Source organism: Triticum urartu, chromosome 7 (genome assembly GCF_003073215.2).
Source record: "Triticum urartu cultivar G1812 chromosome 7, Tu2.1, whole genome shotgun sequence".
Classification (NCBI taxonomy): domain Eukaryota; kingdom Viridiplantae; phylum Streptophyta; class Magnoliopsida; order Poales; family Poaceae; genus Triticum; species Triticum urartu.
The window spans coordinates 540,579,647-540,604,499 of NC_053028.1; positions in this window are offsets into that span (position 1 = coordinate 540,579,647).

A 24,853-nucleotide genomic window follows, 5' to 3' on the forward strand; every position below is an offset into this window, starting at 1 on the left:
CTGGAATAATTCCAAATTTAAACACGACACTCATGTATTAGTTACATGTTCACTGTATGTAAATGTTCTAGCAATTCAAACACCATCCTTTCCCTCCGTAACACCATTTTGTCTTTCAAAACATAATGAAAAAATTAGGTATACCACAAACAGTTTACAAGAAAGAATCGTGTGGGATGCGATATAAAATATCTTGGCGCACCGTCTTGTCTGGCTTACGCAGGAAGCTTCGTCGTCTATAGTCTACCGCCCCCGCTTGAAACACACTTGCGCGCCTGTTTCTTGTAGCACCGAGCGAAAAAATTTTGCCACCGCGGAAATATCTATCTCCCCGCCCCCTCCCTCCTACCAAAAGCCATATTTCCACTATTCCTCCTTGCTTTCCAAGTTCAAACTTCACTGCTGCTTACTGGCAGCTCAGCCTCCTCGCCGGCAACCCTTCTTCTTGCAGCACTGCCTCCTCGCCGACTACCCTTCTTCTTGCAGCGCCGCCTCCTCGCCGGCGACCCTTCTTCTTGCAGCGCCGCCTCCTCGCTGGTGACCCTTCTTCTTGCCGCGCGGCCTCCTCACCGCCGACCCTTCTTCTTGCTATGCGGCCTCATCGATATGGTCAGGTAATCCACACCCCACCCACACCATCCTCCTCCTTTCACGTCCTACATGCCCCGACTGGCGGAGCGACACCTTCCACCGAAATCACTGCCCCCCTCCTCCAATTAAGCGCCGCCCACAACCATTTTACACACAGTATAATGTGGAGCTAAGTAGCATACGGTCGCACGCGCGAACGAGGTCGCCATGGCTGACATGCGCGTCGTCCGCCAGATCTTGGAGGAGCACCTCGTCTTTGAGGCCACCGTCGACACTATCGCGTCGTTGTCTACTTTAAAATACAGTTTGTGATGTTTTCTCGAGGCCACCACCAGTGCCTTCTAGTGATTTGTCCTCTGTAATGTTAATATGCAATCTGATGTTCAGTTAAAAGTTTGGTCCTCTGAAATGTAATGTTCAGTTAACACTTTGGTCCAACAATTGCTACATTTCGTAGTACTATTCTCAAGCTTGTTTTGTTAACTGTCTTATCTTCTAGTACATGTTTCTATTCTGCAATGTTGTGCTCAGTTAACTATTTTGGTTCATTTGGTCTGCTATCCATTTAACTATTTGGTTCAGTTCTGCAATTTGATTCTCATTTGCTATGGGTACAATTTTCTATTGTTATGCATGTGACACCAATCGAATTTGGCTGTACTCAATACATATTCTACTGATAGTATGGCAACTCTCAGTTAACCTGATCAAGATCTTCCTTATGTGTGTTGCAGGGAAACAATGGGAGACACTGCGGTTTACTATCGAGGTTTGTTCAAGCAGGGTCCTTTGGCTAATAGCACATTATTGTGCAGTTGCAGGAATCATTCTAATATTTAGGTTTCTTAAAATTTGGTCTTGCACATGTAGGTCCTGCTGTCAGAGGCTTAGACCCACTGTTCGACCCATTTTGCATATGGGGAAATGAGATGTCCATGAATATCAGTCAAGTCAAGAAACTCAGAAAGATTGTTAGGATGAAGAAACTTGCGACGAATAACAACAAGATCTTTGTTTGCACAATGAAGAAGACATCAGTCAACTATAGGATGGTACCACCTCTTTTACCTTGTTTTTACCCCTTGCGCCATTTCAAAATTTACAACAGCGATTTATGCATAGCTTTGTTTTTAGTACTTTTCAAAGCAGTTCACCGATAATTACCTCTCAAACCACCTGCATGGTCAAGAGGCGAGGATTGTATTCATTCAACACCCACGGTACAATATTGAAGTCTTGCTGAAGAGGACGAAGTTTGGCGGGCAATTATCCATAGCCACCGGCCTAAAGTTGCAAGGACATTCAACATCACTGAAGGCTCAATATTTGCCTTCTACTTCTACTGTTTCCCAGATGAGATCCATCTATCTATTTACCGTGTATGATGCTACTCTCCAAAGGTTTTTTTATGCTGCATGTGAAACTTGGTGCTGTTGTGTAATGGCGTAACTGAGTGCCGAAGCTATCTGATGTAATTCGATTATGAAATCTTGGTTGCTTTTATACGGATATGAAATATCTGGCGTGTTTTATAAGAAATATCAGTTTGATTAGTACATGGATTATCAATAATAGGCTAATTACCCTGCTTATTGGGGTTTTCTATTGCAAACGGTTACTCGGACAGCACCGTGGGCGATGAACTCAAACAACCCGCACGGTTTCTAGAAAGTAGGTGTGTTCGATCAACTAACAATCACACACGACTTCCAGCAGCAAACTGTTTGCATTAGGACACCTTGCACACACGTTTCCACACAAAGAACTGTGTGGGATGTACATACCTACGGAAATGATTTTCTGGGATTCACCGTGTGGGGTGTACATACCTACGGAAATGATTTCTGGGATTCACCATGTGGGATGAACATACCTACGGAAATGATTTCTGGGATTCACCGTGTGGGATGTACATACCTATGGAAATGATTTCTGGAATTCACCATGTGGGATGTACATACCTACGGAAATGATTTCCAGGATTCACCGTGTGGGATGTACATACCTACGGAAATGATTGGGTTTCCATGCCTCGCCCGATCGCACATGGCCCGAGCCTGGGTCCCACGAGGTCCTATCCCCGACGATTTCTGGGTCGTGTGGGAAGGACCCCCTATCGCCCACACTCACTTGGCGACGGTTCCAAATGCCGTCATGGAAAGGGGTTTTAAACCGTTTGTTCAGGACGTCACTGTACCGGTGGGTTATGACATTCGGACACACCATTTCGCTGTGGTGTTCGAGGTGGCGTGAGTTGTGAAACTATTCCACATTGTTTTAAATGAAGGCCAAACTCGTAGCTCAAATATTCGCCCCCACGATCAGATTGTAGAAACTTTATTTTCTGGTTACGATGATTCTCCAGCTCACTATGAAATTCTTTGAACTTTTCAAATGTTTCAGACTTGTGTTTCATTAAGTAGATATACCCATATCTTCTCAAATCATCTCTGAAGGTCAGAAAATAATGATACCCGCCGCGTGCCTCAACACTCATGGGACCGCATACACCGTACGTATTATTTCCAATAATTCATTGGCTCGCTCCATTTTTCCGGAGAACGGAGTTTTAGTCACCTTGCCCATGAGGCATGGTTTGCAAGTATCAAATGATTCATAATCAAGTGATTCCAAAAGCCCATCTGCATGGAGTTTCTTCATGCGCTTTAGATCAATATGACCTAAACGACAGTGCCACAAATATGTTGCACTATCATTATCAACTTTGCATCTTTTGAAGAAAATATGCCCTAGAGGCAATAATAAAGTTGTTGTTTATATTTCCTTATATCATGATAAATGTTTATGATACATGCTAGAATTGTATTAATCGGAAACTTGATACATGTGTGGATACATAGACAAAACAAAGTGTCCCTAGTATGCCTCTACTTGACTAGCTCGTTAATCAAAGATGGTTAAGTTTCCTAACCATAGACATGTGTTGTCATTTGATGAATGGGATCACATCATTAGAGAATGATCTGATGAACAAGACCCATCCCTTAGCTTAGCATAATGATCATTAAGTTTTATTGCTATTGCTTTCTTCATGACTTATACATATTCCTCTAACTATGAGATTATGCAACTCCCGAATACCGGAGGAACACTTTGTGTGTGATACGTCTCCAACGTATCTATAATTTTTGATTTCTCCATGCTATATTATCTACTGTTTTGGACATTATTGGGCTTTATTATCCACTTTTATATTATTTTTGGGACTAACCTATTAACTGGAGGCCCAGCCCAGAATTGTTGTTTTTGCCTGTTTTAGGGTTTCGAAGAAAAGGAATATCAAACGGAGTTCAAACAGAATGAAACCTTCGGGGACGTGATTTTCTCAACGAATAAGACCAGAGAGACTTGGACCCTACGTCAAGAAATAAAACAGGAGGCCACGAGGTAGGGGGCGCGCTTGCCTACCCTAGGCACGCCCTCCACCCTCATGGGCCCCTGTTGCTCCACCGACGTACTCCTTCCTCCTATATATATCCATGTACCCCCAAACAATCAAAACAGGAGCCAAAACCCTAATTCCACCGCCGTAACTTTCTGTATCCACGAGATCCCATCTTGGGGCCTGTTCCGGAGCTCCGCTAGAGGGGGCATCGATCATGGAGGGCTTCTACATCAACACCATAGCCTCTCCGATGCACTGTGAGTAGTTTACTTCAGACCTACGGGTCCATAGTTAGCAGCTAGATGGCTTCTTCTCTCTTTTTGGATCTCAATACAATGTTCTCCCCCTCTCTTGTGGAGATCTATTCGATGTAATCTTCTTTTTGCGGTGTGTTTGTTGAGACCGATGAATTGTGGGTTTATGATCAAGTCTATCTATGAATAATATTTGAATCTTCTCTGAATTCTTTTATCTATGATTGGTTATCTTTGCAAGTCTCTTCGAATTATCAGTTTGGTTTGGCCTACTAGATTGATCTTTCTTGCAATGGGAGAAGTGCTTAGCTTTGGGTTCAATCTTGCGGTGTCCTTTCCCGGTGACAGTAAGGGCGGCAAGGCACGTATTGTATTGTTCCATTGAGGATAACAAGATGGGGTTTTCTTCATATTGCATGAGTCTATCCCTCTACGTCATGTCATCTTGCTTAAGGCATTACTCTGTTTTTAACTTAATACTCTAGATGCATGCTGGATAGCGGTCGATGAGTGGAGTAATAGTAGTAGATGCTGGCAGGAGTCGGTCTACTTGTCTCGGACGTGATGCATATATACATGATCTTACCTAGATATTCTCATAACTATGCTCAATTCTGTCAATTTCTCAGCAGTAATTTGTTCACCCACCGTAGAATACTTATGCTCTCGAGAGAAGCCACTAGTGAAACCTATGGCCCCGGGTTCTATCTTTATCATATTGATCTCCTACTCCTTAGTTATTTCCTTTGCTATTTACTTTGCCTTTATTTTACTTTGCATATTTTATCATAAAAATACCAAAAATATTATCTTATCATATCTATCAGATCTCACTCTCGTAAGTGGCCCTATAGGGATTGACAACCCCTATTTGCGTTGGTTGCGAGGATTTATTTGTTTTGTGCAGGTGCGAGGGACTCGCGTGTAGCCTCCTACTGGATTGATACCTTGGTTCTCAAAAACTGAGGGGAATACTTACGCTACTTTGTTGCATCATCCATTCCTCTTCGGGGAAAACCAACGCAGTGCTCAAGAGGTAGCAAGAAGGATTTCTGGCGCCGTTGCCGGGGAGGTCTATGCAAAAGTCAACATACCAAGTACCGATCACATACCCTTATCTCCCGCATTACATTATTTGCCATTTGCCTCTCGTTTTCCTCTCCCCCCACTTCACCCTTGCCGTTTTATTCGCCCTCTCTCTCTCTATCCTCCCTTCTATTTGCCTCTTTTTGTTCGCTTGCTTTTTGTTTGCTTGTGTGTTAGTTTGCTTGCTTGTCACGATGGCTCAAGATAATACTAGATTGTGTGACTTCACCAATACCAACAACAATGATTTTATTAGCACTCCGATTGCTCCTCTTACCGATGCTGAATCTTGTGAAATTAATACTGCTTTGCTGAATCTTGTCATGAAAGATCCGTTCTCCGGCCTTCCTAGTGAAGATGCCGCTACTCATCTAAATAGCTTCGTTGATTTGTGTGACATGCAAAATAAGAAAGATGTGGATAATGATATTGTTAAATTGAAGCTATTTCCTTTTTCGCTTAGAGATCGTGCTAAAGCTTGGTTTTCGTCTTTGCCTAAAAATAGTATTGATTCATGGAATAAGTGCAAAGATGCTTTTATCTCTAAGTATTTTCTTCTCGCTAAGATCATTTCTCTTAAAACGATATTATGAATTTTAAGCAACTTGATCATGAACATGTTGCACAAGCTTGGAAGAGAATGAAATTAATGATACGTAATTGCCCTACTCATGGTTTAAATTTGTGGATGATTGTTCAAAAAATTTATGCCGGATTGAATTTTGCTTCTAGAAATCTTTTAGATTCGGCCGCGGGAGGCACTTTTACGGAAATCACTTTAGGAGAAGCTACTAAACTCCTAGATAATACTATGGTTAATTATTCTCAATGGCATACTGAAAGATCTACTAATAAAAAGGTGCATGCGATAGAAGAAATTAATGTTTTGAGTGGAAAGATGGATGAACTTATGAAATTATTTGCTAATAAGAGTGTTTCTTCTGATCCTAATGATATGCCCTTGTCTACTTTGATTGAGAATAATAATGAATATATGGATGTGAATTTTGTTGGTAGGAACAATTTTGGTAACACCGCGTATAGAGGAAATTTCTATCCTAGGCCTTATCCTAGTAATCCCTCTAATAATTATGGCAATTCCTACAACAATTCTTATGGAAATTATAATAACATGCCCTATGATTTTGAATCTAATATTAAAGAATTTATTACTTCGCAAAAGAATTTTAATGCTATGGTTGAAGAAAAATTGCTTAAGATTGATGAGTTGGCTAGGAACATTGATAGAATTGCTCTTGATGTTGATTCTTTGAAACTTAGATCTATTCCACCTAAGCATGATATCAATGAGTCTCTCAAAGCCATGAGAATTTCCATTGATGAGTGCAAAGAAAGAACTGCTAGGATGCTTGCTAAGAAAGATGCCTTTATAAGAGCGTGTTCTTCTAGTTCCTATGAAAATAAAGATGAAGATCTAAAAGTTATTGATGTGTCCCCTATTAAATCTTTGTTTTGCAATATGAATCTTGATAATGATGGGACTGAATATGATCCACCTTTACCTGGAAGGCGTTCCAAGAATTCGGAATTTGTTGATCTTGATGCTAAATTTGATAAAAGTGGGATTGAAGAAATTAAAACCCTAGATGTTGTTAAACACACTATTATGGATTTCAAGGAATTTAACTATGAAAATTGTTCTTTGATTGATTGTATTCCCTTGTTGCAATCCGTGCTTAATTCTCCTCATGCTTATAGTCAAAATAAAGTGTTTACTAAACATATCGTTGATGCCTTGATGCAATCTTATGAAGAAAAACTTGAATTGGAAGTTTCTATCCCTAGAAAGCTTTATGATGAGTGGGAACCAACTATTAAAATTAAAATTAAAGATCATGAATGCTATGCTTTATGTGATTTGGGTGCTAGTGTTTCCACGATTCCAAAGACTTTGTGTGATTTGTTAGGTTTCCGTGATTTTGATGATTGCTCTTTAAACTTGCACCTTGCGGATTCCACTATTAAGAAACCTATGGGAAGAATTAATGATGTTCTTATTTTTGCAAATAGGAATTATGTGCCCGTAGATTTTATTGTTCTTGACATAGATTGCAATCCTTCATGTCCTATTATTCTTGGTAGACCTTTCCTTAGAACGATTGGTGCAATTATTGATATGAAGGAAGGAAATATTAGATTTCAATTTCCATTAAGGAAAGGCATGGAACACTTTCCTAGAAAGAAAATTAAATCACCTTACGAATCTATTATGAGAGCCACTTATGGATTGCCTACCAAAGATGGCAATACCTAGATCTATCCTTGCTTGTTATGCCTAGCTAGGGGCGTGAAACGATAGCGCTTGTTGAGAGGCAACCCAATTTTATTTTTATTCCTTGCTTTTTGCTCCTGTTTAGTAATAAATAATTTATCTAGCCTATGTTTTGGTTGTGTTTTTGTGTTTAATTAGTGTTTGTGCCAAGTAGAACCGTTGGGAAGACTTTGGGAAAGTCTTGTTGAACTTGCTGTAAAAAACAGAAACTTTAGCGCTCACGAGAACTGCTGTCATTTTATTTGGAAAGTGCTATTTAGTTAATTATTTTTGCATATTATTAATATATAAATTCCTCACATCCAGAAATTTATTTTAGAATTTTTGGGGTTCCAGATCTTGCGCTAGCTACAGATTACTACAGACTGTTCTGTTTTTGACAGATTCTGTTTTTTCGTGTGTTCTTTGCTTATTTTGATGAATCTATGGCTAGTAAAATAGTTTATAAACCATAGAGAAGTTGGAATACAGTAGGTATAACACCAATATAAATAAATAATGAGTTCATTACAGTACCTTGAAGTGTTCTTTTATTTTCTTTCGCTAACGGAGCTCACGAGATTTTCTACTTTAAGTTTTGTGTTGTGAAGTTTTCAAGTTTTGGGTAAAGATTTGATGGATTATGGAACAAGAGGTGGCAAGAGCCTAAGCTTGGTTATGCGCATGGCACCCCCAAGATAATCTAAGGACACCTAAAAGCCAAAGCTTGGGGATGCCCCGGAAGGCATCCCCTCTTTCGTCTACTTCTATCAGTAACTTTACTTGGAGCTATATTTTTATTTACCACATGATATGTGTTTTGCTTGGAGCGTCTTGTATGATTTGAGTCTTTGCTTGTTAGTTTACCACAATCATCCTTTCTGTACACACCTTTTGAGAGAGCCATACATGATTTGGAATTTGTTAGAATACTCTATGTGCTTCGCTTATATCTTTTGAGCTTTATAATTTTGCTCTAGTACTTTACTTATATCCTTTTAGAGAACGGTGGTGGATTTGTTTTATAGAAACTATTGATATCTCATGATTCACTTAGATTATTTTGAGAGTCTTAAATAGCATGGTAATTTGCTTAAAATCCTAATATGCTTTGTATACAAGATTAATAATAAAACTTTCTTATGAGTGTGTTGAATACTACGATAAGTTTGATACTTGATAATTGTTTTGAGATATAGAGATGGTGATATTAAAGTTGTGCTAGTTGAGTAGTTGTGAATTTGAGAAATACTTGTGTTGAAGCTTGTGATTCCCGTAGCATGCACGTATGGTGAACCGTTATGTGATGAAGTCGGAGCATGATTTATTTATTGATTGCCTTCCTTATGAGTGGCGGTCGGGGACGAGCGATGGTCTTTTCCTACCAATCTATCCCCCTAGGAGCATGCGAGTAATACTTTGCTTTGATAACTTGTAGATTTTTGCAATAAGTATATGAGTTCTTTATGACTAATGTTGAGTCCATGGATTATACGCACTCTCACCCTTCCACCTTTGCTAGCCTCTCTAATACCGCGCACCTTTAGCCGGTATCATACACCCACCATATACCTTCCTCAAAACAGCCACCATACCTACCTATTATGGCATTTCCATAGCCATTCCGAGATATATTGCCATGCAACTTTCCACCCTTCCGTTTATTATGACACACTCCATCATTGTCATATTGCTTAGCATGATCATGTAGTTGACATCGTATTTGTGGCAAAGCCACCATTCATAATTCTTTCATACATGTCACTCATGAGTCATTGCATATCCCGGTACACCGCCGGAGGCATTCACATAGAGTCATATTTTGTTCTAAGTATCGAGTTGTAATTGTTGAGTTGTAAGAAAAATTAAAGTGTGATGATCATCATTATTAGAGCATTATCCCAGTGAGGAAAGGATGATGGAGACTATGATTACCCCACAAGTCGGGATGAGACTCTGGACGAAAAATAAATAAAGGAGGCCAAAGAAGCCCAAATAAAAAAAGGGAGAAAGAAAAGAGGCCACAAAAAAAAGAAAAAAGGCCCAAATAAAAAAATGAGAGAAAAAGAGAGAAGGGACAATGTTACTATCTTTTTACCACACTTGTGCTTCAAAGTAGCACCATGATCTTCATAGTAGAGAGTCTCTCATGTTATCACTTTCATATACTAGTGGGAATCTTTCATTATAGAACTTGGCTTGTATATTCCAATGATGGGCTTCCTCAAATTGCCCTAGGTCTTCATGAGCAAGCAAGTTGGATGCACACTCACTTAGTTTCTTTTTGAGCTTTCATATACTTATAGCTCTAGTGCATCCGTTGCATGGCAATCCCTACTCACTCACATTGATATCTATTGATGGGCATCTCCATAGCCCGTTGATACGCCTAGTTGATGTGAGACTATCTTCTCCCTTTTTGTCTTCTCCACAACCACCACTCTATTCCACCTATAGTGCTATATCCATGGCTCACGCTCATGTATTGCGTGAAGATTGAAATTTTTTTGAGAATGTCAAAAGTATGAAACAATTGCTTGGCTTGTCATCGGGGTTGTGCATGATTTAAATATTTTGTGTGGTGAAGATAGAGCATAGCCAGACTATATGATTTTGTAGGGATAACTTTCTTTAGCCATGTTATTTTGAGAAGACATAATTGCTTTGTTAGTATGCTTGAAGTATTATTATTTTTTATGTCAATATGAACTTTTGTCTTGAATCTTTTGGATCTGAATATTCATACCACAATTAAGAAGAATTACATTAAAATTATGCCAAGTAGCACTCCGCATCAAAAATTCTGTTTTTATCATTTACCTACTCGAGGACGAGCAAGAATTAAGCTTGGGGATGCTTGATATGTCTCCAACGTATCTATAATTTTTGATTGCTCCATGCTATATTATCTACTGTTTTGGACATTATTGGGCTTTATTATCCACTTTTATATTATTTTTGGGACTAACCTATTAGCCGGAGGCCCAGCCCAGAATTGCTGTTTTTTGCCTATTTTAGGGTTTCGAAGAAAAGGAATATCAAACGGAGTCCAAACGGAATGAAACCTTCGGGAACGTGATTTTCTCAACGAATAAGACCAAAGAGACTTGGACCCTACATCAAGAAATAAAACAGGAGGCCACGAGGTAGGGGGCGCGCCTGCCTACCCTAGGCGCGCTCTCCACCCTCGTGGGCCCCCTGTTGCTCCACCGACGTACTCCTTCCTCCTATATATATCCACGTACCCCCAAACGATCAGAACAGGAGCCAAAACCCTAATTCCACCACCGTAACTTTCTATATACACGAGATCCCATCTTAGGGCCTGTTCCGGAGCTCTGCCGGAGGGGGAATCGATCACGGAGGGCTTCTATATCAACACCATAGCCTGTCCGATGAAGTGTGAGTAGTTTACTTCAGACCTACGGGTCTGTAGTTAGTAGCTAGATGGCTTCTTCTCTCTTTTTGGATCTCAATACAATGTTCTCCCCCTCTCTTGTGGAGATCTATTCGATGTAATCTTCTTTTTGCGGTGTGTTTGTTGAGACCGATGAATTGTGGGTTTATGATCAAGTCTATCTATGAATAATATTTGAATCTTCTCTGAATTATTTTATGTATGATTGGTTGTCTTTGCAAGTCTCTTCGAATTATCAGTTTGGTTTGGCCTACTAGATTGATCTTTATTGCAATGGGAGAAGTGCTTAGCTTTGGGTTCAATCTTGCGGTGTCCTTTCCCGGTGACAGTAAGGGCAGCAAGGCACGTATTGTATTGTTGCCATCGAGGATAACAAGATGGGGTTTTCTTCATATTGCATGAGTCTATCCCTCTACATCATGTCATCTTGCTTAAGGCGTTACTCTATTTTTAACTTAATACTCTAGATGCATGCTGGATAGCGATCAATGAGTGGAGTGATAGTAGTAGATGCAGGCAGGAGTCGGTCTACTTGTCTCGGACGTGATGCCTATATACATGATCATACATAGATATTCTCATAACTATGATCAATTCTGTCAATTGCTCAGCAGTATTTTGTTCACCCACCATAGAATACTTATGCTCTCGAGAGAAGCCACTAGTGAAACCTATGGCCCCCGGGTCTATCTTTATCATATTGATCTCCTACTACTTAGTTATTTACTTTGCTATTTACTTTGCCTTTATTTCACTTTGCATCTTTTATCATAAAAATACCAAGCATATTATCTTATCATATCTATCAGATCTCACTCTCGTAAGTGGCCCTATAGGGATTGACAACCCCTATTTGCGTTGGTTGCGAGGATTTATTTGTTTTGTGCAGGTGCGAGGGACTCGCGCATAGCCTCCTACTGGATTGATACCTTGGTTCTCAAAAACTGAGGGAAATACTTATGCTACTTTGCTGCATCATCCCTTCCTCTTCGGGGAAAACCAACGCAGTGCTCAAGAGGTAGCAGTGTGCTATCAAACGTCACAAGTAACTGGGTGATTATAAATATGCTCTACAGGTGTCTCCGAAGGTGTTTGTTGGGTTGGCATAGATCGAGATTAGGATTTGTCACTCAGAGTATCGGAGAGGTATCTCTGGGCCCTCTCAGTAATGCACATCACTATAAGCCTTGCAAGCAATGTGACTAATGAGTTAGTTGCGGGACGATGCATTACGGAACGAGTAAAGAGACTTGTCGGTAACGAGATTGAACTAGGTATGATGATAACGATGATCGAATCTCGGGCATGTAACATACCGAGGCACATATGACGTATGTTGTTATTGCGGTTTGACCGATAAAGATATTCGTAGAATATGTAGGAACCAATATGAGCATCCAGGTTCTACTATTGGTTATTGACCGGAGATGTGTCTCGGTCATGTCTACATAGTTCTCAAACCCGTAGGGTCCGCACGCTTAACGTTTGATGACAATTTGTATTATGAGTTATGTGTTTTGGTGACCGAAGTTTGTTCGGAGTCTCGGATGAGATCACGGATATGACGAGGGGTCTCAAAATGTTCGAGAGGTAAATATTGATATATTGGACGACAATATTCGGACACCGGAATGGTTTCGGAATGGTTCGGGTATTTTTCGGAGTACCGGGAGGTTACCGGAACCCCCCCCCCCCCGGGAAGTATTGGGCCTACATGGGCCATAGGGGAGAGGGGAGGCAGCCCAGAAGGGGTGGCCACTCCCCCTCCCAATGGGAGTCCGAATTGGACTAGGGGAGGGGGGCGCCCCCCTTTCCTTCTCCTCTTCCCTCTCCCTTCCCTCTTTCCATCTCCATGAGAAGGAAAAAAGAGGGCCATATAAAGGAGTGGAGTCCTAGTACCGAACGTACGACACCTCCGAGTTCAACACACGTACAGCTCGATGACGTCCCTCGAAATCTTGATCCAGCAGAGGGTCGAGGGAGAGTTTCGTCAGCACGACGGCGTGGTGACGGTGATGGTGATGTGATCCGCATAGGGCTTCGCCTAAGCACTACATGAATATGACCGGAGGAGTAAACCATGGAGAGAAACGCCGCACACGGCTTGGAACAATTGGTGTGTCTCCAAGGGGTGCCCTGCCCATGTATATAAAGGAGGGAGAGGAGGAGGCCGGCCACCAGGGTTGCGCCAAGGGGTCCTACTAGGACTCCACTCCTAGTAGGATTCGCCCCCTCCCTCCCTTTTCCTTCTCATGGAGGGGGAAAGAGGGAAGGGAGAGGGAAGAGGAGAAGGAAAGGGGGGCGCGCCCCCTCCCCTAGTCCAATTCAGACTCCCTATGGGAGGGGGGCATGACCACCCCTTGTGGGCTGCCTCCCCTCTCCCCTATGGCACATGTAGGCTCAATACTTCCCCCCCCCCGGGGGGGGGGGGTCCGGTAACCTCTCGGTACTCCGAAAAATACCCGAACCATTCCAAAACCATTTCGGTGTCCGAATACTATCGTCCAATATATCAACCTTTACCTCTCGACCATTTCAAGACTCGTCGTCTTGTCCGTGATCTCATTTGGGACTCCGAACAAACTTCGGTCACCAAAACACATAACTCATAATAAAAATCGTCATATAACGTTAAGCGTGCGGACCCTACGGGTTCAAGAACTATGTAGACATGACCGAGACACATCTCCGGTCAATAACCAACAATGAAACTTGGATGCTCATATTGGTTCCTACATATTCTACGAAGATCTTTATCGGTCAAACCGCAATAACAACATACGTTATTCCCTTTGTCATAGGTATGTTACTTTCTCGAGATTCGATCGTCGGTATCATCATACCTAGTTCAATCTCGTTACCGGCAAGTCTCTTTACTCATTCCCTAATGCATCATCCCGCAACTAACTCATTAGTCACATTGCTTGCAAGGCTTATAGTGATGTGCATTATCGAGAGGGCCTAGAGATACCTCTCCGATACTCGGAGTGAAAAATCCTAATCTCGATCTATGCCAACCCAACAAACACCTTTGGAGACACCTGTAGAGCATATTTATAATCACCCAGTTACGTTATGACGTTTGATAGCACACAAGGTGTTCCTCCGGTATTCGGGAGTTGGATAATCTCATAGTCAGAGGAATATGTATAAGTCATGAAGAAATCAATAGCAATAAAACTTAAACGATCACTATGCTAAGCTAATGGATGGGTCTTGTCCATCACATCATTCTCTAATGATGTGATCCCACTCATCAAATGACAACACCTGTCTATGATTAGGAAACTTAACCATCTTTGATTAACGAGCTAGTCAAGTAGAGGCATACTAGGGACATTTTGTTTTGCCTATGTATCCACACATGTATCAAGTTTCTGGTTAATACAATTTGAGCATGAATAATAAACATTTATCATGGTATAAGGAAATATAAATAACAACTTTATTATTGCCTCTATGGCATATTTCCTTCAGTCTCCCACTTGCACTAGATTCAATAATCTAGATTACATTGTAATGATTCTAACAACCATGGAGTCTTGGTGATGATCATGTTTTGCTCGTGGAAGAGGCTTAGTCAACGGGTCTGCAACATTCAGATCCGTATGTATTTTGCAAATCTCTATGCTTCCCGCCTTGACTTGATCGCGGATGGAATTGAAGTGTTTCTTGATGTGTTTGGTTCTTTTGTGAAATCTCGATTCCTTTGCTAAGGCAATTGCTCCAATATTGTCACAAAAGATTTTCATTGGACCCGACACACTAGGTATTACACCTAGATCGGATGTGAACTCCTTCATTTGCTGCTTCCGTAGCAGCTATGTACTCCGCTTCACACGTAGATCCCGCCACAACGCTCTGCTTGGAACTGCACCAACTGACAGGTCCACCATTCAATATAAATACGTATCCCGTTTGCGACTTAGAGTCATCCGGATCAGTGTCAAAGCTAGCATCGTCGTAACCATTTACGACAAGCTCTTTGTCACCTCCATAAACGAGAAACATATCCTTAGTCCTTTTCAGGTATTTCAGGATGTTCTTGACCGCTGTCCAGTGATCCACTTTTGGATTACTTTGTACCTCCCTGCTAAACTTATAGCAAGGCACACATCAGGTCTGGTACACAACATTGCATACATGATAGAACCTATGGCTGAGGCATAGGGAATGACTTTCATTTTCTCTCTATCTTCTATAGTGGTCGGGCATTGAGTATGACTCAACTTCACACCTTGTAAAACAAGCAAGAACCCTTTCTTTGACTGATCCATCACTGGTACAGTGAGGTTCTAAACAAACAGTTTTTAACCCCTTTCCATGATGGCATTTGGAACCGTCGCCAAGTGAGTGTGGGCGATAGGGGGGTCCTTCCCACACGACCCAGAAACCGTCGGGGATATGCCCTCCTGGTACACATGCTCAACAAAATGAGGTCGTGTGCGATCGGCGAGCGCGCAAATACGGAAATACGTATAGTAGAGCTAAAAAACAATTATACACGCGAAATTGTCTCCGGTCGCAAGTACATCCCACACAGTCAGTCCCCGCTAAACATTTCTGTTCGTATGTACATCCCACATAGTCACTCCAAGGAAAACATTTCCGTTCACAGGTACATCGCACACAATTTTCCCCGTTAAGTCGTTTTTGATAGTGTTGCCATTGCACACGAATTAACAATTTTATCGTTTGCGTTACTGAATGCATCACACACGGTGCATAGAAGAAACTGTGTGGCAAATGTTGTCCGTCACACATAGTTTTTATGTGGTATACGTTTGCGCAAGGTGGCCTAACGCAAACAGTTTTCAAGAGAAGGTCGTGCGTTATTGTTCATTGATCCAACATGATTTATTCCTAGAAACTGTGTGCGTTGCCTGAGGTCATCACCCATGGTATTTTCTCAATAACCGTTTGCAATAGCAAAACCAAATTAGCAGGCTAATTCGCCATCAGCAGGCTAATTGCCCTATTATTAATAATCCATTTATTAATCTAATTGACATTCATATTAAGAACAGAATATATTTCATTTCCATATTAAGGAAGCAGAATTTCATAATTGAAATACATCATAGTACAACATGATATAGCTTTAGCACTCAGCTACCCCATTACACAACTGCACCAGCACCAAGTTTCACATGCAACATGTAGAACCTTTTGAAATTAGCATCATAGACAATATATAGACAGATGCATCTCATCTAGAAAATTGCTGAAGCAGAAGGCGAATATTGAGCCTTCATTCCTGTTGAAGGTCTTTGCAACTTTAGTCCAATGCCTGTGGATGGTTGACCGTCCGTCCTTCGTTCTCTTCAGGAACACTTCAATATTGAACCATGGGTGTTGTATGAAAACCTTCCTCACCTCCTGGCCATAGAGGTGGGTTGAGAGGTAATCATCAGTGAACTTCTTTGGAAAGGCCTGAAAACAAGGATGTGCATAACTATCTTCTCTATATTGGAAATGGGGAAAATGAATTAAAAAAGGCAAGGTATAATAGTTAGTACCATCTTGTAGTGAACTGATGTCTTCTTCATTGTGCAGACAAAGATCTTGTTGTTTTTTGTCGCTAATTTCTTTATCCTAACAATCTTTCTGAGTTTCTTGATTTGATTGATATTCATGAACAACTCATTTCCCCATATGCAAAAAGGGTCGAACAGTGGGTCAAAACCTCTGACAGCAGGACCTACATGTGCAAGACCAAATTATGAAAAACCAAAATATTAGAATGGTTCCTGCAATTGCACAATAATGTGCTATTAGACAACGGACCATGCACGTGCTAACCTCGATTGTAAACCTTAGTGCTTCCCATTGTTTCCCTGCAACACATATAAGGTAGTTAGTCATCAGGTTAAGTATTTACTATAGCCAAATTCAATTTATTCCTCACATGGTATACAATAACAGAATGCACCCACAACTATTGAACATCGCATTGCAGAATTGAACCAAACAGTTAACTAAACACCACAACACAAATGAACCAAATGTTAACTGAGCACCACATTGCACAATGTATAACCAAACCAAGCATGTTTGACAACTTGGAAATACAGCGATTGTATTCGTTTCTCATGTATTTTGTAAAGATAAATTTGATTTATTTCTCACATGGAAGACAATACAAAATTGCATCCTGAAGAATTGAACATCACATTTGCAGAATTGAACCAAACAGTTAATTGAAGATGACAACTAATTAACAAAACAGTTAATAAGTGAGCACCACACTGCATGACATATAGAACATATACACTAGAGCAGCAGATTGCATGGTAAAATTAGACAACACAATTCACTAGAATTTGTGAAGGAAAGGCAGGAGCAGCACATGCAACGGGTAAAGCGAGCATGCTTAACCGGCGTAGCTAGCAAATGGCAAGGTGCTCCTCCAAGATCTGGGGGTCGGCATGAATGGCAGCCATCGCGACCTCATTCACGCGTGCGGCCGCGATTTGCTTCTCCGCTGCCAAATGCTCCTTGAGATCCTGGCTATACTGCGTGCACCATGGCTTAGGGCGGCGCTTATTTGGTGGAGGGGTCAATAATTTGGGTGGAAGGTGTCACGCTCGCGCCGGTGGTCGGGGCATGTGGGATGTGGAAGGAGGAGGAGGAGGATGGGGGTCGGGTGTGGATTACCTGCCTGGATAGACGAGGCCGAGCAGCGTGAAGGAGGGTCACCGACGAGGAGGCGGCGCTTGTCAGGACCCCGATTCCAAGTCACATCGGTCTAGCCGGTAACACCTCATATCACTTTGCGGCCTCACGCACGGTATTCCCACGGGTGTCGCCTTACCATGGCCAGGACCGTTTGCGCCTTTTGGCTCACGTATATGATAATGTCGCTAGCTTCCATATGACAGAGAACCCGGGCCGACATGGCTAGTCGTGAACCCAAAGCGGCACTAACCTATGGGGACAGCCATACATGAATCACATCGAGCATGTCGGTCAGCAGCGTGTGAATCCGGGCTGTAGCACTGGGCTAACAGGACTCCGGATGTCACCGCGTGACATTTCCCCAAAGGGACAGACACAGGAACGAAGTGAAACACATGCCGGCCAGTCAGGTGTCCTGAGCAGTAGTGCTGGGCTAACAGGACTCCGATGAACCGGGCTGTAGCGGACTACTATGGCTCATGGAAGCACTAGACTACATTTCCCCATAAGAGAGGCTGCCAAGGATAAACAACTAGATTGTCGGATCCCACACATACCAAGCATTTCAATCATACACACAATATGCTCAATATGTGTAAATACAACATGGCATCACAACATAACTCTATGACTCAAGTATTTATTAGGCTCCGAGGAGCGAGATATTACAAACATGGGTCTCATGACCCAACAATCATAGCATACAAATCAAAGCACATGCGGAAGCTTAACTTGTCTGAGTACAGACAACTACAAATGAAGAAGGCTGAGAAGCCTGACTATCTACCAGATCCTGCCGAGGGCACAAGATCGTAGCTGAGGTATCAAGCTAAACGTCGAAGTCCACACGGAACTACTAGCAAGACTGACGTCTCTCTGCAAAACATAAAATAGGCAAACGTGAGTACAAATGTACCCAGCAAGACTTACATCAGAACTAACTACATATGCATCGGTATCAGCAAAGGGGGTGGTGGAGTTTGACTGCAGCAAGCCAGCTTTGACTCAGTGGCTATCCTAAACTACGACTGCAAGCAACTCTTTTGAGGTGGCGCACACGAGTCCACATATTCACCATTCAATACACCACTATGGATCCGCTCCCGCCTCCCTACGAGAACGCCATCCATAGCACTCACGCTTATCTTGCAAGTTTTAGAGTATCCACTTTCACTTGTCTATGAACTATGCAAGGGGTCCAAGTTTCCATATCCAAGGAATCCGGCTATTCGAATAGATAATGATAACCCTACAGGGGTGTACTCTTCACACACGCTCCCACCACTTACCGTCGTTTACACGACATGTACTCGGCAACCTTCAAGCGGAAGCCCAACGAGGGTGTCGGCCACGGCCTACCTAAACACTCAAGTCTCTAGTCCAGGTTTATCGCCTATCCAGGTTCCATCCGCAGGGAGTCCGGCCGAGGTTTCCACATACGGCCCCGAACGATGTGTACAGGGTTCCGAGACACCAAACGGGCTCCCGGCTTGCCCGGCCACGGTGTATCTACCGCAACATAGCCCACCCCTGGGGTCAGCGCTACGCACGGCCGCCAACACATATCCTAAAAACACCAGAAACTAGTTGCAACTCCTGGACAAAGGACTAGCGTGATTAAGAAGCCGAGAGGTTCAATTAAGGATCCCAATGAGTGGTAGTAGCTGTTCATGGATCACAGACACAGAACTCAGTTCCTGAGGACGGTTTCAATGAGACAACCCACCATGTACTCCTACATGGCCTCTCACCGCTACCTTTACCAAATCGTGTTCACGCACATAGCTCACACACAGTAGGACATGTTCACACACCTCCGATTTGTTCCCGACGAATCAGACCTGACATAACTCTATGCAATAGAAGGCATGACAAACAAGCATGAATGAGTAGGCACATCAGGGCTCAAGCAACTCCTACTCATGCTAGTGGGTTTCATCTATTTACTGTGGCAATGACAGGTCATGCAGAGGATAAGGGGTTCAACTACCACAACAAGTAATAGATGAATCGTTGTTGTCCTAATGCAGTAAAAGAGAGCAGGAGCGAGAGAGTGGGCTTGTATCGGAATGAACAAGGGGGTTGTGCTTGCCTGGCACTTCTGAAGATAACATTGAGTCTTCATCAGTGTCAACGATCACAGCATCGGAGCAGCGTCTACCGAGAGGGGACATTTACTGGGAAGAACACAATCAATGCGATGCAACAATATGATGCATGATCATGACATGGCAATATGCTGTTGATTGAGCTAATGCAACTAGCACAAGTTAAATGGAGTTGGTTTGAACACTAGGTTCAAATTCAAATTCAAACTATGAATTCAAATAGTGCATTATCATGTTTTGGACTAGATAGTGAGGTTAAGTTGTTAAAACATGCATGAAAATGCCATATTTAGATTCCTTGGATTTTTCTGATCATTCTTCATATATAATTTATTTCATTTGGAGTTACGGTTGAATTTCTATGAATTTTTAGAAGTTTATACTAATTTCTGGAATTTTCTGAATTATTAAAGAAAACGATTAACTGTGTCAGCAATGCGTAAGCATGACGTCAGCGGGTCAACAGGGTCGCCCAGAGTCAAACCTGACGGCTGGGACCCACTAGTCAGTCTCACAGTTAACTATTTGGGTTAACTAGACTAGCTAAACAACACTGGGCCCACTGGTCAGTGACTAACTAAACTAACTTAATTAAGTTTAGCTCTAACTAACTGGTTAGCCGGGCGAGGCCCGCATGTCACTGACTCAAGGTTCAAACAGACGTCAACCCCGGGTCAAACCCGGTGCTAACTGGGCTTTGACCCACTGCGGGGCCCGCTGTCAGTGACTAGGTGCGGTCCTGCTGGCGGGGATTAGCACTGATGCCCCCGCCACGTCGGCTGTCGCCGGAGTTGGCCGGCGGTGACCAAACCCGCGGCGGCAACGCGCCGGACTTGTGCTAAAGGCGACGGGGGCGGTGGCTAAGGGCATCGGGGCGTAGCCCGGACTCGCCCGCATCCAGGGAGGTAGGTGGGTGGCCGTGGGGGCGCCGGAGCTCACCGGAACGGAGCTCGTGGCGGCGGCCGGAGTTCGGACCTCGACGGAAAACGAAGCTACGGTGGACGGGAGGACGAACGGGTGCTTGTTTTGGGATCCTGGGACCACACTGAGCACAGACACGCGCTCAAACGCGGGCGGCAGCAACTATGGCCGCGGCGGTTACGTGGCCGGCGGAGCAAAGCTCTCGGCCGCGACGGCGAAGCTAGCTAGGGGGAGAAATCGACACGGGGGTAGAGGGGAATAGCGAAGGGGCTCACTACAAAGTTGAAGAGAAGCTCGGCGGCTCGGGGGAGGCTCTGGAGTCGACGGGCCGGTAGTCGCGATCTCCGGCGACCAGAGCAGGATGAAGGGGTCGGGGACGGTGCTTCGAAGCATCCGGCGCCGCGTGGCTCGGCGGAGAGGACTAGGGAGATGAGGTGGATCTTCTAGACTGCTCAAGGGGACGAGGGGGAGGCGATGGCCGCGGTGGTGCTAGTCGGCGGCGGCGGGCGCGTTCGATGAGGTGGGGAACGGCGAGGGAGGGGCAGGGGGAAGAGACGAGCGGTTGGCGCGATCCAGACGACAGCGGCGAGGTGTTTCGCGGCGTTGTGCTGGCCTCGGGCGGCCAGGCAGGTAGGCGGCATGGCGCGCGGGGAGCGAGCGCGCGTCGGGCACGCGCCCTGTCCACTGGCGCCTGGAGGACGACAGGAGAGCGCCTGGTGGGCTGGGCCGCCAGGTAGGCTGAGGTAAGTCTCTTTCTCTCTTTCTAATTCTGTTTCTGTTTTCTATTTATGTTATTTTGTTTTGATTTAGTTTATAACCCAAATCATTTTAATAAATCCTGAAAATAATTGTAGGCATTAAATGAATTATTACAGAGGCCCTTAACTATTTTCAGAATTATTGGAGCATTTAAAAATATTAATAGTATTTAAATGCCCCAATTCAAATACAATATGGGTTATTCAAAAATCCAGAATGGCCTAAAAATATGTGCATCATTTTTGGCAGAGGTTTTCACCTTTATCAAAAATAATGAACTTTTCTAAAGGGCATTCTGGGTTCATTGAAAATATTTTTATTTTGATCCTAATTGCATTTCATTTAGTGCTAGGGCTTGTCATCCCCATTTCAAATTTCAAACAAATATAGACATGATGCATGGATGCTTATGATACTAATTGCAATCAAATTCTAGGGTTGTGACAGCGCTGCAAGCAAGGAGTGAAGGTTTCAACTTGGAAATGAAGGCGGAAACAGGGGAAATGTGGCTTTTGGTAGGGGGGCGGGGAGGTAGATATTTCCGCAGAAGCCGAAAATTTGGAATCGCTTCAGCGAAAAAACTGGCATGCAAAGTGTCATCAGACGTGGTCCCTTATTTAGAACTGTGTATGATATGTGAACATCACAAACGATTCAGATAGCTTAACCCGTGTGTGATGAGTTTGAACGTCAAAAATTTTGGTTCGAAATTCCATGGTTACAGTGGTCATCCACGTCATTGCATAATTTGGGTACACAAAGGAGACTACAGCACACCCACACTTCTTAATCGAGCAAATTCAGCAATTAAACAGAGCTAGCTGACCTAAACATTACTCTAACAAATTAAAGACCGGTGCTCTTAGTTAAACAAAACAAAGAGTACTACTACGGCTAGTACTCATCGATCTCCGCCGCCGCCTCCATGTCCAGCTCGCGCCCGACGGTCTCCTGGGGAAGGGGCTCCATGGCATCCATCACACCATACTCAGCAAGCATCTCGCCATCCGCGTCCTCCATCTCTTTGGAAAAGGCCGCCATGAGCTGGGCATGGGCGGATGCGATCTGGGCTTGGACGGGCTCCGTCGTCGCAAGCTATGCGGCGGAGGAACGGGCAACTGCTCGAACGCTCTCGGCGATTGCCAGCTCTTCGGTCGTGGGTTGCCGACTGTTGTCGGAGAAGTTTCGTTCGATTTGTGCGGTGACTGCCAGGAGCTGGGCATGGGCGGCCTCCATTAGGGCTAAGGCTGCCGCTGCGGAATGGACAGCTGTTGTTACCCCCGAGCCAGATGTTACCCCCGAGCCGCTCTCACCAGTTGTTACCCCCGAGCCAGATGTTGTTGCCGCCACCTGAGAAGCAACAGTGGCCGTTTGGGCTGCCATGGCCGCCCGGTCGCAAATTGCGGCCGCACTCATGCACCTTTTTAGCACGCGCATGGCGGCTGCTGCCGCGCTCTTGCTGGAGTGGGCCACCGAAGTTGCCCTCACAACGCGGGTCCACGTGCCCATCTTTGGCCGGCGACGATTGAACAGTGAAATGATATTTGGGGAGCGAGCTAGTGTGCTTGAGACGCCGGCTGTGGACTATAGCCGACGCACCTTCCCGCGTAAGCCATAGGCGTACTATACACCGACGATGCTCCGGGATATTTTGTGTTGCATCTCACACGGTTGGTGATAATAAACTGTGTGCGATCTACTTGATTTTTCATCTTCATTTGAATTACATAATGGGGTCACAGCGGCAATGGACGGTGTTTGAATTGCTAGACCTTTTATCTGGAGTGAACATGCAACTATATGTGTGTCGTAAAAGAATTGGAATTATTCAAGGTTCATTTGAACATTTTATACATTAAATTGGTTTTCTAGCCATTTTAGGTGCACAATTCAAAATTAAACTACATGCACATGCTCTGATGCACCAACATGGGTTGTAAAATCATATATGTGTCCATGGGTTTATGCTTATCTCCCATGCAAGAAATGGGGATGAAATTCGAACACCGCGGCACCGTGGCTCTCCGGCAAACGTCGACGTATTTGCTTTTGTAATTCTAGTAATCCAAAATTCGTCCGAAATTCATGAAACTTGGCGTGCTATCATGGAGCGGCATCAACATGTCGTGGTAAAAAATTTGTCCCATTTGGGGCAGGTTTGGGTATAAGCTTCTCATAAACCAGAGCTTCTCACAACAAGTGTGATGGTTTCGGTAGGGAACGTTTCACCTTTCTGGACGAAACGATATCCTTGCCTCTTCTCAATTTCAAAATTTTTTCCTAGTGTCAATATAGAACAACAGGAGTGTTGTGTCAATTTTTGGGATTTTTCGGGGTTCGCTTGGACATTTTTATACATTAACTGAGTTTTCTGTGCATTCATGTGCATAATTCAAATTTTAACTACAGGCACATGCTCTAATGCATATAAATTAGTTGAAAATTCAAATGTGTGTCCTTGGTTGCTTGCTTAGGTCCCATGCAAGAAATGGGAATGAATGTCAAACACCCTGCCACCGTCACTCGGCCGCAAACATTGAGATACATGGTTTTTAAATTCTAGTAAATCCAAAACTCGTCTTAAGTTCCTGAAACTTGGCATGCTATCATGGATCGGCATCAACATGCCGTGGTAAATTTTTTGCCCCATTTGGGGCAGGTTTGGGTATATGCTTCTCACAAACCAGAGCTTCTCACAACAAGCATGATGATTTCGGTACAGACCGTCCCACCTTTGGGGAAGAAACGATATCCATTGCCTCTTATTGCTTCCAAAAAAATTCTCATGTTAACATAGAACAACAGGAGTGTTGTGTCAATTTTTGTGATTTTTCGGGGTTCGTTTGGACATTTTTATGCATTAACTGAGTTTTCAATGCATTTATGTGCATAATTCAAATTTTAACTACATGCACACGCTCCAGTGCATATAAATTGGTTGAAAAATCAAATCTTTGTCCTTGTGTGCAGGCTTAGGTCCCATGCAAGAAATGAGAATGAATTTCAAACACCATGGCACTGTTGATTGTCGGCAAAACATTGAGATGTCTGGTTTTTAAATTCTAGTAAATCCAAAACTCGTCTGAAATTCATGAAACTTGGCATGCTATCATGGAGCGGCATCAACATGCCGTCGTAAAAAATTTGTCCCATTTGGGGCAGGTTTGGGTATATGCTTCTCACAAACCAGAGCTTCTCACAACAAGCATGATGGTTTCGGTAGGAAACATCCCACCTTTGGGGACGAAACGATATCCATTGCCTCTTATTGCTTTCAATTTTTTCTCGTGTCAACATAGAACAACAGGAGTGTTGTGTCAATTTTTGTGATTTTTCGGGGTTCGTTTGGACATTTTTATG